Genomic DNA, 7,267 nt, shown 5'->3' on the forward strand with positions numbered 1-7,267 from the left:
CGGCGGGGCCCACAGTGCTCCCCTGCCCACTGCCCACAGACTCTACCACTGTCTTCGTGGGCCAGTGCTTCATTGACAAGAGCGGGGAGGAATCGCTGCGCACCATGTGGCTGCTGAGGGAGGAAGTCAACTCCGAGAAGGATGACTGGAAAACAACCAGGTGAGTGGGGCAGGCACAGGCCTGGGGCTCGGTGGGGCATGAAGGATCATCCCAGGCATCCCCGTGCCCTGTCCTGCAGGCTGGAGCTGTGAGGGGAGGCATCAGGTCCTGCTGCTCTCTGGCGCCTTTGCCCGGCCACCCTCGTGGAGTGCCTGGCCAAGGGCCCCATGGGTCTGTGGCTGTGGTGTGGTGGGTGCTGCCCCTGTGGTGCATGGCCCTGGGCTGGGCTGCTGGCACCCTGGGAGGCAGGCCTGGGGAGAGGAGCTCCCCCAGGCAGTGGTCCTTAGTGCCAGGCAGCAGGGGCTAGGGACCAGGCCTCCCTGGGGGCTTTACTCCTGCGACAGCTGATGCTGCCTGCGTGTGCCATGCAGCATCAAGTGCGTGGCCCTGTCAGCTCTGTCCTCCTGATGGTGGGGTTCCCCGCAGGACCAGCTCCAACATATTCACCCGCATTGCATGAGAAAAGGAGCAGACCCCAGCACTGCACCCTCCTCACCCCCGTCCCCATGTGCATGTATCCCAGCCCCAGGGCTCTTCCCTGTGCAGACTCCACCTTTGCCTGTACTGGGGGTGCAGACCCACCCCATACACCATCCCATCGGCCTGGGCTCTGCACTGGCTGCATTGCCTGGCTGCCAGGAGAGGAAGCAAACAAGAAACCATGCTGTGCAGACCTGACAGAGACCGTTCCCAGATGACTACAAGGAGCTCCCTGTACATGTGGGGAGAAGCTGGGGGCAGCACTGAGAGCTGGCCCAGCGTGCACAGAGCTGCTGCCCCCTCTCCTGTGCCTCCCCAGCCGGCATTGGGGAGGACATGCTCTGTGCTGCTGTGGACCCGGTGGGCGCTGAGATACGTGCACGTGTGGCCGTTCAGGGGGAGTAATAAAAGACAAGGCTGATAACCTGTCTCATGTCTCTTTTGTGGCCCAGTGCATCTGTGCCCTTCCTGCCATGCTCTGCTGAGCCCAGGTGTCCTGCAGCTGTGCCCACACCTCCTGCCCCTTTTACGGCTTGGGCCCCATTCCCCTGGCTGCCCATTCCCAAGGGTGCAGGGATGCAGGATGGGACTGAGTGGCTGGCAATGCTGCCCTGGGTGCAGGCAGGTGTCCTGTGGCAAGCAGGGCATGGGTTACTGACTTTGTACCTGACTGGGGATCTCTATCTGTACGGACTTCTCAGACCTAGCCTCAGGTCCCTTGTGCTTTCCCTTTCCTGTAAGGCAGCCAGTTTTGACAAAAAAGATACCAGATAAGCACAGAGTCATTCACCCATCATGAGTAATCCCTCTATGGACTTCCAGGAAGAAAAGCAGCTCACATCACAAATCTCGGCCACACCTGCTCAGCAGGGGCATCAAAGGGGTCTTGCAGGGAGCCAAGGCACAAGTTCCTGCCTGCAGAGACTCACCAAACCCACAAGCAGCTCCAGCTCCCAGCAATGATGCAGAGCATTGGCTTCATCATGGTCCTTGCCCTGGCTGGGGTGACCCTCAACATCCCTTTAAATTACAAGGTACTTACCAGGCAGGTGCAGCACTGGTGGCAGCGGGGATTTCACACTTCCTCTGCACTGTCTTGAGATGCTGCGGCATGCACTGTTGGGGGATCCTAGGGGTTGGAGCCCAGAGCAGGGGGTGGTGGGGCCTGGCAGGGCTGCGAGTGGGGAGGGGAAGGGACTGGGACCTGCCCCTCTGCAGGGGCTCTGATCTAGGGTACCACAGGATCTGTTCCCCAGAGATCCAGGCTGAGCTGCTGGCTGCCCGGGCAGGGACACTGTCTCCCCGATAGGCAGGAGCAGTGATGGCCCTGGGGTGTGTGACCTCAGCATGAAGGACTCCCAACAGGTAGGCTAGGATGCCCCATGGCTGTGACCATGGCAAGGTTGGGGCAGTATAGACAAGATCAGTGCACCACAGATATCTCAGGCACAAGCCTTGAGTGTTTCAGCAGCATGTATGGCCATGCGACAGGTCTGGCAATGGGCTGACCATGCAGGAGGCCTAGTAGGATGAGCCAGACCTGGGTTTGCAAAGGGGTACACTGCCCAAACCAGAGCACTGGGAGATTCTTCAGGCCCCCATGCCCTTCCCTGCCCATTGAGAGCTCCCCAGGTGTCAGGATCAGCTGGGCAGAGGCTCCATCAGAGCAATGTCCCTGTGGCGGCCAGTAGGGGGAGTTCCTGCTTTGAGCCTCCCACCTCACCATGCCTGTACACCTTCTGGACTCCACGTGTCTCTTCAGGGGCACCTAAGCCCTGTCAGACCCCCTTTCAAGCCCCACCTCAGAGTCCAGGGATAACATGTGCTGCCACCACCCCAAGAAGGGACTGTCTGGGGCCTGTGTCCTTGGGGAAACACAGGCCTAATAGTCCTACAGGTACTCAACCCAATACAAGAACTTGAGGCACTTCCCCAAGTCAGGGGCCAAAAAGGATGGTCTCCCTTAGTCCAGTGACCCAAGGGGCCTCCTAGGCATAATTAAACCCACCCCTCAATAGTCTCCTACACCAGTCACAAAGGAGAACTTTATTGCTCCCTACAGGATGAGGTAGAATAGGGTAAGAGGTAGAGCACTATCAAGGGATTGCCATTGAGCAAAACAGTCTGGCTGAGGTACCCATTTGATACGCAAATGCATCACTGTGAGCTGACTAGCTCTCTAGAAACACTTACAAGTATCATCCAGAACATGGTAGAAATCTGGCTCGGAGATTTCCAGAGAGAGAGCGTTTCAGTTGGATCAGACTCTCTCCCTGTGTCCTGATGCTTGTGCCATGCTGGAAAAATGGCTTCTCCCCCTTCTTCTTGGACCAGGCCCTTATATAGCCTTTCTGACCTCAGCAGCCCAGTCCAACAGAAGCCAGCAGTGTTGACCATTTGCCAACCAGTTTAAAAAGCATCACTGGTTACCTGGGCAGATGAGCAGGGGCCTTTCCCTCCCCCCACTCAGGTGATCAGAGGGACCACACCCTAGGCACCAGGCTGTTGTCACATAGGCAGGGAGGAAAATCCCCTCTCCCTTAGGGATTCGACCCCAGTGTCCCAAGCTGACAGGGACAGGTTTCTGGAGAGACACAGAGTCCCTAGCGCAACACCTGGGTATTGACCTCCTCAGCAGCTCCATGTCTGTGGAGGGGACTGCACAGATTTGGGGCTATCTGAAATGGGACAGACCCAGGGAACAGAGTACAGCCAGCAGGGGCTTCCGTGCATGGCTCAGGACCTCCGTCCTCTGTCTCCTGGTTTCTGGGTTGGTCTCCAGGACTGGGGGCTCTGGGGTGATGCCTTCGCTCAGGGGTCGGACCCTCTACTGACCGCAGCCCTCCTCCGCAGTGCTCCCTGCTCGGGCAGTGGCAGAGCGACCTGGGCTCTGAAATGAATATCTTGGCTGTGAACAACGCTGGGAAATTCTTCAGCACGTACCTCACAAACGTCTCCACCACACAAAAACCCCTGAGGGGCAGCCAGCAGATGGGAGACCTGAAGCAGCCAACGTTCAGGTTCATCGTCACCTGGTCGTTCACCGGTACGTGGCCCCATGTGCAGTGGGGTGGGGAGGCTGGGGCAGCCCCATGCCAGTGCAAAGGCTGCCATCCATCCACCCACCCTGGGCAGCACCCAGCTCCTGCCTCCGCTCCCCCTCTGCCTGGACCTCCCCTTTTAGCTCTTCCCCATCCCAACATATTCTCTCAGCCACCCCGTACCTGGCATCAGCCCCAGCGGTGCATTCAGCAGTCCCCTCTCTGACCAGGGCCCTTGCCCACCCTTCTGTAGCCTGTCTCTTCATGCTGTGCCACGGATGCTGGCCTGGCAAGACCCCTGGGCAGATATAAGCCAGCAGCTGCATACCCAGCTGGCACAGCCAACATGGAGGGGGAGCTAAAGCCCAAGCTGGGGCACAGAGAGCTCACCTGCCCACCACACACAGATTCGACCACTGTCTTCGTGGGCCAATGCTTCATGGATGACAACGGGAAGGAGACTCTGCTGCAAAAGAAGGTCAGATCCAGCCAGGACAACTGGAATGCGACCCTGTGAGCAGCAGGGCCCTCCCTGGGCAGGGATCCTCGGGGCCACGGCTTGCAGGCAGGGACAGTGGGGGCTGGGAAGGGCCCTCAGCCAGAGCAGATGGACGTGATGCTGCTGTGGTCCCCTCCTGATCCTGCCCTGAGCTGCATGGGCAGGAGCACAAGCAGGGGATGGAGAAGGAGCCCGGCAGAGCCCCTGGCTCACAGTCCCTGGCAGCGTTTGCAGGCAGAGCCAGGAGCAGTTCCCGCATGGCCCAGGCTGCACTGCTGGGGCCAGGCTGCTGCACTCAGCACTACTTCAGCAGCACCGTGTCTGCTCTGCTGGGCCCTGGGGCAGGAGGCACAGAGCAGGAGAGTCCCCCCTCACTGGGGCAGCCCCTCCATGGTGCAGCTTCTCGCCACCGTGCTCCTGGTACCAGCAGCTGCTCCCTGTGCAACTGCAGGTGTCCTGTCTGCCCCATAGCACCAGCCTGGCACTGCCGTGTGGAGGGGCCTGCTGAGCCGCGGCATGTGGGCACCTGCAGCAAGTCTGATGTGGGCAGGGGCAGGGCTGGGCAGCTTCCCCATGGCCCTGGCTGCCTGCCTGAGTTTATGGCCCCTGCAGGAAATTGCAGCAACTCTTTGACTTTGTTTCCCAACAGGGTCAGCACCAACCTCTTCACCAGGGTCCAGCTCATGGGTCACTGTCACCCCCAGCACAAGGACTTCCCTCTGTGGCTCAGCCATGAAACGAGGGAAAGTTAAACACAAGGATGTTTGTCTGGGATGACCTTGGACTGCTAAAGTACACAAAGTATCTCAGAGCAGGTCCCCCGTATGTCAAACAGGAAATCTGCCACTGACCCACCAGCACTGGATGAGACCTGCTGCTTGGCGGGGTTGGGGCGGGGGGAGGGGGACTTGGAGAAGAAAAGGTAATGGTAACCCTTCCCTGCACCCCAGCTCACTCTGAGAAGAAACAAGCCACAGGTCGTGGGTACTCTTCAACCTCACGGTCCAACACTGGGACAAGTACATGGCAACATTTCTCTGCCTCCCCCAAGCACTTGCCTCCCTTGCCAGGGGTGCTCGGGAGAGGGACGAGTTTAGGCACTGACTTACATGCCAGTACATTGCTGTGTGTCCTGCACTGGGATGCCCAGTCCAAAGGGCCCAGGGGAAAAAACACCACTGGCTGGTGCTGGAGTTTGAGACCCATCTAGGTTGAAATGGGTTCACGAGTCTAAAAAGGAAAAAAGTAGCCACCCTTTCTTGATCAAAACCTGAGCATAGACTTGGAGCAAAATGTACCAACATGTCTAAGTGCATCAGTGGTCTTGTCAAGAGAAAAGGGAATTAGATGCCTCCACGTGCGAGGATCTCCCTTTCCCACTGGGGAGAAGAAAGTTTGCTCACAAGTGCGCAGGAATCAATGAAGAGGGGAGGGGAGGGCCATTGTGGGACTGGGTTTGTTTCCTTTGAACCCAAACGCAAATGCAGGAGCTGAGATGCGGGGACCGAGAAGAGGATCCAGTCATACAACTGCTGGGGACCATATCCTAGAAGGAGAGACTATAGACTTGAAGTCATCTCCAGAGGTCACACCTAGTCCAAACCCCCTTCCCATGCACGTTTCTGTCCCATCTATTCCTAAAATTACACAATCACCCCAGGAGTGCAACTCCTAGGCACGTTACCCACAGACACCAACAGTACCCGTCCCGGCACCAGTCACGCAGGGAAGGAGCGCGGTCGGTGTCTCAGCTGCTGCACAGGCTCTTGAAAGACACTGCAGAGACCAAAGGAGCACAGCCATGCCTCCTGCTACAGAGAATGGCAACCGCCAGTGCTTCATACCCATCTGACAATGAGTTTAAATCTCTTCCTGATCCCAAATAGGCCTGACCTGAGTTCAAAGCCAAAACCCTTCAGCCAGGAACCTTCCCATTTTGTTGCCAGCAGGGGCACTGGCACGTGTGGGGGTAGCTCCTTGGTGCCAACTGCTGCACTTCAGTCACGGTGACTCCTAGATCCCCCCGAGCAATGCCTTCCCCAAGTCTCTGAAAACTGCCAAAGATGCATTGAGTCCACTGCCTGACTGATCTAACAAGGACAAGGCTTTTCCATCTAGCCAGTGTGAAATTACTTGCTAACCATTTCAAGACACTGCTGTCTATCTGTCATTCCCCAGCGCATCCCCGCAGCCAGCTGTGCTCTTCCTTTTGGGAGGAAGCTGCCGACACTGCAAGTGATTCTCTTCCTGCCAGCGCCTGGAGGCGAGGGGCTCTCTGCTCAACACAGCATCAAATGGCCAGATGAACAGCGCCTCGAGACACATGTTTGATGACACCTAGCTAAATGCACTGCTCCACATGGGACTTGAACCCGCAGTCTCTGGCTCAGGAGCCAGTGCTTGGTCCTCTATCATGTCACAGGAACATGCCCTGAATTGATGCCAGACACGATAGCAACAGCGGGAGCCTGCACGGACTCCTGCAAACACTGCCCAGACTTTGGAGCATGGATTCGGGAATGCGTGTCTTGTTCAGGGGCCTGTGAGGGGAGAACTGCCGGTGACAGAGCAGACAGCGGGGACCTGGCGGGAGCGGGTGTGCAGCTGCAGGTTGGACTGACGGTCACGTTGGCTCCCTGGGGGCGGGAGACAGAAATGTGAGCCCCAGGCCCTGGGTCCTGGTCATGTCTGTGAAGAACGTGCCTCGACTCCCGCCTGCCTGCACCTACCACCAAGCCTTTTGAGAAACACTTCTGTCTCAGTTTGCAAAGCAAGGCAGTGCCCTGCCCAGGAGTGGGGTGGAGGGGAAAGCACTACAATGTGGGCACTGTGGCTTAGCTGGTTAAAGAACCAACATTATAAACAGGGGGTCCTGGGTTCAACTCCCAGCACTGCCTGCTTCTTTTTTCACCACAGTGCAGAGTTGTGACTGGGCCAAAAGAAATCTCAAGGTTCAACCAGGGCAAAATCCGGCACTTAGCACAGAGCAACCGGGACAGGCTCAGGGCTGCCTGGCTGGGCAGCAGCTCTGCAGAAAACCAGCCCAATGCTTCAATTTCTCTAGGTCACTCTGACTCCTAGCCCTAC

The 7,267-nt window shown here is 57.8% G+C and overlaps 1 pseudogene; it reads left to right on the top strand.

Moving 5' to 3' along the window:
• The first annotated feature begins 104 nt into the window (after positions 1-104).
• LOC112548890 lies at positions 105-4,932 on the top strand (annotated as a pseudogene).
• The last annotated feature ends 2,335 nt before the right edge of the window (positions 4,933-7,267 follow it).

The sequence above is a fragment of the Alligator sinensis genome, unplaced genomic scaffold, assembly GCF_000455745.1.
Source record: "Alligator sinensis unplaced genomic scaffold, ASM45574v1 scaffold1558_1, whole genome shotgun sequence".
NCBI classification, from domain to species: domain Eukaryota; kingdom Metazoa; phylum Chordata; order Crocodylia; family Alligatoridae; genus Alligator; species Alligator sinensis.